The sequence below is a fragment of the Oryctolagus cuniculus genome, chromosome 12 (assembly GCF_051225735.1).
Source record: "Oryctolagus cuniculus isolate XC-2025 breed Fujian yellow rabbit chromosome 12, ASM5122573v1, whole genome shotgun sequence".
NCBI classification, from domain to species: domain Eukaryota; kingdom Metazoa; phylum Chordata; class Mammalia; order Lagomorpha; family Leporidae; genus Oryctolagus; species Oryctolagus cuniculus.
Window position 1 is genome coordinate 39,340,437 of NC_142878.1, and position 9,564 is coordinate 39,350,000.

Genomic DNA, 9,564 nt, shown 5'->3' on the forward strand with positions numbered 1-9,564 from the left:
TTCCCTTGTAACTGACTCATGGCTTGTATCTTGCTGCTTTCAAGATTTTCTCCTTATGTTGACTTTTGACATTTTTTTTCTAAATGGGTCTGTTTGTTTTTCTAAATGGGTCCTATTTGGAATTTGTTGAGAAGCTTCCTGGATGTTCAGGTTATTATTTTTCAATATACTAGAGGGCTTTTCAGCTATTATTCCTTGGGGATTTTTCTCTTCTCCTTTTTTCCCTGCTCCTTCTGATACTCCCATGACTGGTGTCCCGGTGCACCTAATGGTGATCCAGCTTTCTTTGAAGCTCTGTTCATTTTTCTTCATTCTGTTTTCTTTCTGTTCTTTGTCTTGCATAATCTCTACTTATGTATATTCAAGTTCACTAGTTCTTTTCTCTGCCAATTTAAATCTACCATAGAGCCCTCTTATGTGTTTTTAACTTTTGGTGTGTACTTTTTAACACCAAAATTTCCATTTTTTATATAAATTGTCTTTCTTGATATTTCCTACTTGATGTGACGTTGTCATAGTACTACCTTTACTCCTTCACTCCTGCTTCCCTTTTGTTCTGTGAACATATTTATAACAGCTGCTTTGAAATAGTTTTTATGTTAATCTGACATCAGGTCACCTTCACAGGTAGTTTCTGGTGCTTGCTTCCTCCACTTTCCTGTGTATCTTGGGTTATATTTTCCTGTTTCTTTGCAGGTATAATCATTTTTTTGTTGTTAGAAACTGCACATTTTAGATAACCTATTGGAGCAAATGTGGATACTAGTTCCCTCCCGGTGCAAGGTTTGTTCCTGCTTGTTATTTGCTTATTTGTTTAGTGATAGGCTGGACTAATTTTGTGACATCTGTTTTCTTCCCATAGTGTTATATTGCTGACACTGACCCTCAGGGAAATGCGGCTTGAGTGTGCCCAAGGTAACTTTTTCCCTGACCACACCCGGTTGTTAAATTTCACTAATTGCTGGGTGATTTTTCTTTGTTTCTGACAGTGTTCTGGGGTCATGAATTCCTCTACAAATAAATCCAAACAAAGCATGCCTCCTCTGAAGGAATTGTTTCTGATGTCAGAGTTTGATATTTGTTGTGAAACCAAGAGGCCTGCTCCTAGCTGTCTTGGTCCTCCTTTCTCTCCAGGAAACTAGCCAGCAACCAGTATTGTTATATCTTCATTAGATTCACAAATCTCTTCCCACTCCCTTTTTTTTAAGTTGTGTATATTTTTTAAAAAAAGATTTTATATATTTATTTGAGAGGCAGAGTTAGAGACAGTAAAAGGTCTTCTACCTGCTGGCTCACTCCCCAAATGACCACAACAAACGGCCAGACCGAATCCAGGAGCTAGGTGCTTCTTCCAGGTCTCCCACATGGGTACACGGGCCCAAGGACTTGGGCCATCTTCTGCTGCTTTCCCAGGCCATAGGCAGAGAGCTGGATGGGAAGAGGAGCAGCAGAGACATGAACTGGCGCCCTTATGGGATGCCGGCCACAAGTGGAGGCTTAGCCTACTATGCCACAGCGCCAGTCTCTTTCCGTTGCCTTTTTATTGCAACCTCTGCTTTTCTTGAGATCACCTTTAAACCTTTCCATAATCCCTTGCAAATGAAGTCAACTGGAAAGTCAACTGGAAAGAGAAATTAGAAACCGTCTGGTTTATGATTTGATTCCCACCCACTCCCAGCTCCCAGCAAAATCTCCAAGCTGGAGGTACGGATGATGGCAAGCTTCTCTCCACTTGCTATTCCTCCTCTGTCAGCTGGGTGCCTGGTGTGGGGACACTGATGTGCCCTCAACCTGCTTCTCCGGGCATGGAACCACCTCCAGAGGTGGCTTCACCTGCTCGCCACAGCGCCAGGCCATGATTTCTTTTCCAGATCACTAACTAAGCTCTTTCCAGTTTACAAGTTAAGAGACATTGGTTGGGCCAGCGCCGCGGCTCAATAGGCTAATCCTCTGCCTGCGGTGCCGGCACACCAGGTTCTAGTCCCAGTCAGGGTGCCGGATTCTGTCCCGGTGGCCCCTCTTCCAGGCCAGCTCTCTGCTGTGGCCAGGGAGTGCAGTGGAGGATGGCCCAAGTGCTTAGGCACCTGCATGGGAGACCAGGAGAAGCACCTGGCTCCTGCCTTTGAATCAGCGCAGTGCGCGGGTCACAGCGGCCATTGGAGGATGAACCAACAGCAAAGGAAGACCTTTCTCTCTGTCTCTCTCTCTCACTGTCCACTCTGCCTGTCCAAAAAAAAAAAAAAAAAAAGACATTGGTTGAAACTAGTTAAGGTTATTAAGATTCCAGAATATTTACATTTTAACTGCAATCCTGGGGCTAGTGTTGTGGTTAATCCGCTGCATGCGACACTGACCTCCCATGTGGGTATGTTTGTGTCCCAGCTGCTCCACTTGCCCTCCAGCTCTCTGCTAATGCACCTGGGAAAGCAGTGGAAGATGGCCCAATTGCTTGGGCCCCTGCCTCCATGTGGGAGACCTGGAAGAAACTCCTGGCTCCCAGCTTCAGCTGGCCCGGCTCTGGCCATTGTGGCCATTTCTGAATGAACCAGGACAGAAGATCGATCTCTCTCTTTGTGTCTTTTTCTCTCTTAACTCTGCCTTTCAAATAAATAAATAAATCTTTAAAAAGAAAAAAAGGACAATGCAATTCTAAAAATCAAACTCCTTCAAATATCAGGTGAGTCTTTTTTTTAAAGTCTTATTTCACACAGGAGGTAGGGAAAATTTTTTGTTTGCTTAAAGAAAAGCAAGTTGATGCTTCTTAAATAAGCAGTGGCCAGTCAGCCCTGCTTGTGGGTGTCCAATAATATGCACCCAGTTAAATGAAGTATAATAGCTGTGAAATGTACAATTAGTGCACACTCAGTTTTTAGGGATTATATTAATGTAGCTATGTGTTGCACCAATCAATAGCAATGTAAATTATCAAGAAACCAATAATATACTGAAAAACATCCCTATGTATCTAAATTGGAGTAGAAGAAACCTCATAACATGTATTAAAATTGGCATTCTCCTGCTTGGTGACATAGTGAAATAGGACTTGCTGGTATCAGTGTTCTACCTAATGTCAATAAAAATTGTAACATTATGGTATGAACTGAATGATGATTTTAATAGATATTTGGGTGATAGAATCAATGATAATTTTGAAATTTTTCAGTATTTTTATATATTCAAAACAAATATATCCTTCTCAGAATCAGGGAAAAAAGTAATTAGAAAATACTAAGGAAGTTTGTGTTCGTAAGGAACAGCTTTAATTGCTAAACATGTAAATAACCTATTTATATCCATGTTATGGATGTTTATGCATATGTAAATACTTTAACAACTTGTAGATACATTCGTACAGGTACAATTAAGAAGATCTGGGGCAGGCATTTGGCACAGTGGTTTAAGACGTGTACCCACATCAGAGTGCCTGGATTCGAGGCCAGGCTCCACTTCTCGGTCCAGCTTCCTGGGAGGCAGCAGGTGATGGCTCAAGTAGTTGATCCTCTTCCACCCACGTGGGAAACTCAAACTGAGTTCTGGTTCCTGCCTTCAACCTGGCACAGCCTTGGCTATTTGTAGGCATATGGGGATTGAACTAGTAGATGTGAACTTATTCTCTCTCTCTTACTCTCTCATTCTCTGCCTTTCAAGTAAATAGAAATTAATTAACTCATAAAAAGAAGATCCGTGCTTCTGACACTTAGCTAAATAAAGAACTTAATGTGGATAGTGACTCTACCTTGGTATGTAAGAACTGCTTTTCACAAGGTTTGAGTCTTTAACAGTAGAAGTGGCAGAGTAGAGGTTAGGAGCTTGGGCTGGAGGGCCACCAGCTCAGTTTCTAAACTCCAGCTCCATCCCACAGCAGCTGTGAGACAGTAGGCAAGCTTTCGCAGTCCATGGCTCTGTCTCATCACCCACACTCGGAGGCAATAATAACTCCTGTGTCATAGGGTTGTGATGAGGATCGAAGGAGTTACTGTGTTAAGCACATAGAATAATGCCCTGGCATGTGTTTGCTGTCATGGTCATTCCCAAGTTGTAAGCCTCGTGAAGGTAAGGAGAGCCATTTTATTGACACCTTTACGGTACTGTCTCTTGCACATAGGAAAACATTAGTAAATGATTATGTGGTGAATAATGGACTTAATCAAATAACTAAAATACACATAAGAGTTACTTATCAAAACAAATTTCAGAATATTTCGTGGGCTGTCGTGTTAATTCTCTAAATATTTCTCTTTGGAGGTGGGCATTGTGGCCCAGCCAGCTGCCACTTGGGACTCCAGCATCCCATTTGGGAGCGCAGCTGGAGTCCTGGTCACTGCACTCCAAATCCAGCTTCCTGGTGATGCACCTGGGAACGTAGTGGAGGATGCCCAAGTATTTGGGGCCCTGAACCCACGTGGGAGAACTGGGTGGAGCACCCAGCCATTACAGTCATTTGGGTGTTGAATCAGCAGGTGGAATCAATCTCTCTCTCTCTCTCTCTCTCTCTCTACCTTTCAAATAAGTGAATCAATCTTTAGGAAGTATTTCTCTGGTTCTCAACTAAGAGCTCAGGGGAGAGGAACCTACTTCTAATTTTTCACTATAAACTCTGGAAATTTTTCTGAGGGTAGAAAAATAAGAAACAGTATTTATCAGCCAGGGCTGTGTGCCAATTCTAATTGGTCCATGTAAAAGACAAAAAGGGGGGTATGATTGGCTTATAAAGGCGTCACACAAGGGACTGGCCTTTGGGACAAGTAGTCAGTTGGGCCCGTGTGCCCAGTGTTTCTTGCATGCATTCTCTTTCCTGATATGTCCTGTTCTCCCTGCTCTGGGGTTTGCTGTTGTCATTTGCTTCATTATTTGGACTGGCTGGGTTATTTTAGTGCCCTACATCTTCCCACTCCCTCCTTCGTGAAATAATATGCCTTCTTGGGGGAACTCCCACAGTCCTTCTTTCCCTAACCACATTCAGGTGTTAACTTCCACTGATGTTTACAGGTGAGAAAGAAGTAGTTCTTCCAAAACCAGGCAGACCCATAGCCCAGACAGAATGTAGGAATGCCAAGTGTCAGACAACTCTCTCATTCTGTGTCTACTCTATGAAATGAGGGACTTAAAGAGAGAGACTATGTTAAATTATGTGATGCATTACTAGGGTAGGACGTAGGTGCTTAACAAAGTACTCCTAAGTAGAAATGCATCAGCCCTGTGGGAGGGTTAGACGCAGGGTTACAGTGCTCAGTTAAATTCTCCCACTTATTTAATGACTAAGTTATATGAAAGGTCTTCAAAATATTCATAAAATGCATATGAAGAAAAACTGTGCATGGATTTTAAAAATTTTGTGCCACAATTCATCTTTTTTTAAAAAAAGTTTATTTTACTTATTTGTAAGTCAGAATTACAGAGAGAGAGAGAGAGATCTTCCGTCTGCTGCTTCACTCCCCAAATGGTCAGGGCTGGGCCAGGCCAAAGCCAGGAGCCAGGAGCCTTTTCCAGGTCTCCCAGGTGAGTGCAGGGGCCCAACACTTGTGCTTTCCCAGGCACATTAGCAGAGAGCAGGATTGGAAGTGGAGCAGCCAGGACTCGAACCAGCGCCTAAATGGGATGCTGGCACCACAGATGGCAGCTTAACCCACTATGCCACAGTGCCAACCCCCACAATTTATCTTTTAATTCTGTTCATCTGTGAACTTTTTGAACTCTCCTCCTAAGATGTGGCAAGGATATTTCCTGGATTATATCCTATCCCCAATTTTCTATTAAAGCAAAATCTTTCCAAGTTTCACTTTCAATGGAAAACATAAATGTTAATGCCTTTACTCCCTAGAGGATCAGCCTGGAGAAGCTTGAAGAAAGCTGGGCTAAGCATTGTGTGTGTGCAGCAGCGTGAGACCTGATGCACCAAGGTGTACCTGAGCCACAGGGAGGGCGGGTTGAAATTAGATGAGTTACTCCGGAAACAGTCCAAAGGTAACGACCCTTTCATTCTCAGTCATGTCACTGTGTTAATGGTATTATTCTAGTTAAAGAATGTGTATATATTCTCCTGTACATATTTGGATATATAGCAACAGCCTTTAATATGCAATTTTCAAATATGCACCGCAACTCTTTCCTTCTATGGGTCTATATGATGACCTTGGTAGCTTTGGCTGTTCACACTGTGCCACCTGGTACTATACAGTTCATGTGTAGATCCTGTTTCTACTGAAAATCTCATGGCTATAGAGGCTGCCTATAAGCAGATAATAACCGACTGATTTCCCCAGTGACAAGAAGATGTTGTTTTATTCCTAACTTAGTATTTTAAATGAAACTCTTTTTTCTAAAGATTTATTTATTGATTTGAAAGTCAGTGCTACAGAGAAGGAGAGGCAGAGATAGAGATAGAGAGATAGAGAGATACAGAGAGAGAGAGAGAGAGAAAGAGAATCTTCAATGACATGGTGGAATGGCCACAAGGGTTGGGGCTGGGCCAGGCCAAACCCAGAAGCCTGTAGCCAGGAGCTGGGCCAGGCCAAAACCAGGGCCATCTTCTACTGCTTTTCCAGGCACATCAGCAGGGAGCTGGATCAGAAGTAGAGCAGCCGGGACACACTGGTGCCATATGGGATGCCAGCACTGCAGGTAGCAACTTTACCTTCTACACCACAGCACTGGCCCCCAAACTCTTAACTTTTACTATGAAGTTGATCAATGATTAAAATCTCACACCTAAATAAAAAGAATGAAGAATTTCAAACTAAGGGTATTTTCCTTCTTTAAGATACAGTGTCTTAAAATCTGCAAATTTAATCAAAATCGTACATCCTTTTATACAGCAATTCTACTACCAAGAATACTCAAGTAATCAGGGGCTTAGAAAAAGAATCTAGCACACACGTGTCCAGTACACTGTGATTTATAGTAGGAGAAAATTGGAGATATGGTAAATGTATAATAATACAAAATGTTAAAATATTGTACCAATAAATAAAATATTTACTAGAATATTGTATAACCACTGAAATGATGTTGAGCAAGAATATTTAGTAAAGCAATATTCTGAATATTTTATAAGGATTGTTTTAAAAGATAATTGCAAAAAAAGATAATTGTATCATCTCATTACTTAAAATGCACATATGCGTCATATGTATGTGTGTATATATATATATATACACACACACACACACACACACACACACGAATGGAAAAAGAATAAACATAGGGGCGAGTGCTGTGGTGTAGTGGGTTGAGCTGCCGTATGCTGTACCAGCATCCCATATGGGCACCAGAGTCCCAGCTGCTCCTCTTCCCATTCAGCTCTCTGCTTTGGCCTGGGAAAGCAGTGGAAGATGGCCCAAGTGTTTGGGCCCCTGTACCCACATGGGAGACCCAGAAGAAGCTCCTGGCTCCTGGCTTTGGATAAGGCCAGGTCCAGCCTTTGTGGCCATCTGGGGAGTGAACCAGCAGATGGAAGACCTTTCTCTCTCTGTAACTCTGCCTCTCAAGTAGGTAAATAAAAATTTTTAAAAAAGAATAAACATGATATATACAATAATATAAACACTGTTATCTGAGCCTAACTCATAGAAATATAGATTTTTCCTTTTCATTTATTCCTAAATTTTCCATGAAAGATAAACATTCATTTATGAAAGAAAGAAGAAGAATTATTCACAGTTGAGGCCTTGGATCTGTATTAAAACCACATGAGGCCAGCGCCGCGGCTCACTTGGCTAATCTTCTGCCTGTGGTGCTGGCACCTCGGGTTCTAGTCCTGGTTGGGGCGCTGGATTCTGTCCCGGTTGCCCTTCTTCCAGGCCAGCTCTCTGCTGTGGCCCAGGAAGGCAGTGGAGGATGGCCCAAGTGCTTGGGCCCTGCACACCATGGGAGACCAGGAGGAAGCACCTGGCTCCTGGCTTCGGATCAGCGCAGCGTGCCAGCTGTAGCAGCCATTTTGGGGGGTGAACCAACGGAAGGAAGACCTTTTTCTCTCTCTCTCTCACTGTCTAACTCTGCCTGTCAATAAATAAATGAATAAACTCAATTTTAAAAACCCACGTGAACATTGGAGGGAACTCTGTAAGCTGACACTTGAAAGCAGCTGAGTCCCTCTGTTCCTTTGTGGTGATTTCTCTGCGCCCTCTCGCATAGCCTCACTGCTTCGTCTGCGCTCCATGGAAATGTATGAACACAACTGATCCAAAAAGAAACGGACAGAAATCCCCAGAAGAGTTGCGATGGACGGTGACTTTTGTGAACAGGTAGTCCACGCTCTGGGGACAGGCCCTGGGTCGTCCTTCTCATCCTGGATTTCACTGCTGGCTTGACGGTGCTTTGTGCCTCCCAGTGCTCACTCCGCGTCCAGTGAGTGTTGAAGTCCTCCACTTCGCGGCTGATTGCCAGCAGCACCCTCCAGGTCCGCTATGAGATGGCCGTAAATCGTAATCTAACAAAGGGAGAACCCGAAGCTCTTGCTGGGTATCAGAATTAAGGACAAACCGCCTTGGCTTTGCCAACTGTGAACCAGATTGGAAAGGAAAACCAACCAACCAAACAAACAAGCAAACAAAATCCCGGAACTGATGCCAAGGCGGAGCGTGCGTAGAGTTCCGGTTCCTCTTTCTGAGAGAGTATTTTGTACCACAGTTGTTAAGGTCCTCCATTTTGGTCTCAGCTGCTATGATCCAATGTGACTACAATAGGTTGGACAAACTGTCACTCTCAGAAGAAGAAAGGCATGCAGGCCAGTCGCCACCATCTAGCCCATTGTCCAGTTGCATTTCATCATGTGCAGATTTTCTAAATTAAATCGGATTTTTAGTAAGACGAGGAGGGCTTCTCTTCACGCGTGCTTTTGAACTCGCTCTGTCACTTCAGTCACGGGAAGCACCCAGACAAGTGCAGGGACAGCACCGTGAACATCACGAGTCCTTATCCCAGTCTGGGGCACTTTGTTCCCCTCGTTTGCCGCCTTAGCATCTGCCCTGCACTTCTGGAGGACTTGCAGTAAAGCAGGAGCCAAAGTAAATGCAGATACCCCACTGCTATCTATTTAACTTTCATTAAGTGAGTTAGTGCAGTGCGGGCGCCTCTCAAAACCAGCCCATCATCTAGGAGTATTTACATAAGACTCTGCATTGTATTCCAACCTCTGCAACACTAGTATTAACTATTGACATCTGCCAAGTCTGGCTGGTAAGTGCTTCACAGTATCAATTCATCCCAAGCAAAAAGCATTTCTGAGTGCCGCAGTGCTCTTGTTAATGCCAATAAGAAGTATCAAGGCTCCTATGACACCTAGCAGAAATTAGTACCCACATTCAAAGAAAAGTCTTTGTTATTTCCCAGAGTATTATGTGGACTTTATTGAGATGGCTGCATCTGACACCTGCTGTAATATAAAATGCAGCTATAATTAGCCAACTGATGCTCACTGCAGTTTAGGTCGAATCCCTTCTGTGGGAATTATGCTTTAAAATATTCAGAACTCCAAGTGGCTCTCATTACATTTAATTTTAACTTAGAATTAGGTGGTCTAGAAAAAAAAATTAGGATTGTAATAGCCCCCTGCTGAATGCCACA

The 9,564-nt window shown here is 43.2% G+C and overlaps 1 long non-coding RNA gene across 1 annotated transcript in view; it reads left to right on the forward strand.

Moving 5' to 3' along the window:
• Positions 1 to 862: 862 nt before the first annotated feature.
• The window catches only part of LOC149123006 (uncharacterized), an 11,023-nt gene continuing 2,321 nt past the window's right edge, over positions 863 to 9,564 (forward strand). The window contains exons 1-2 of the long non-coding RNA XR_016218515.1: positions 863 to 915; positions 5,822 to 5,964. This is a non-coding gene — a long non-coding RNA (uncharacterized LOC149123006). The remainder of the gene's footprint in view (positions 916 to 5,821; positions 5,965 to 9,564) is intronic.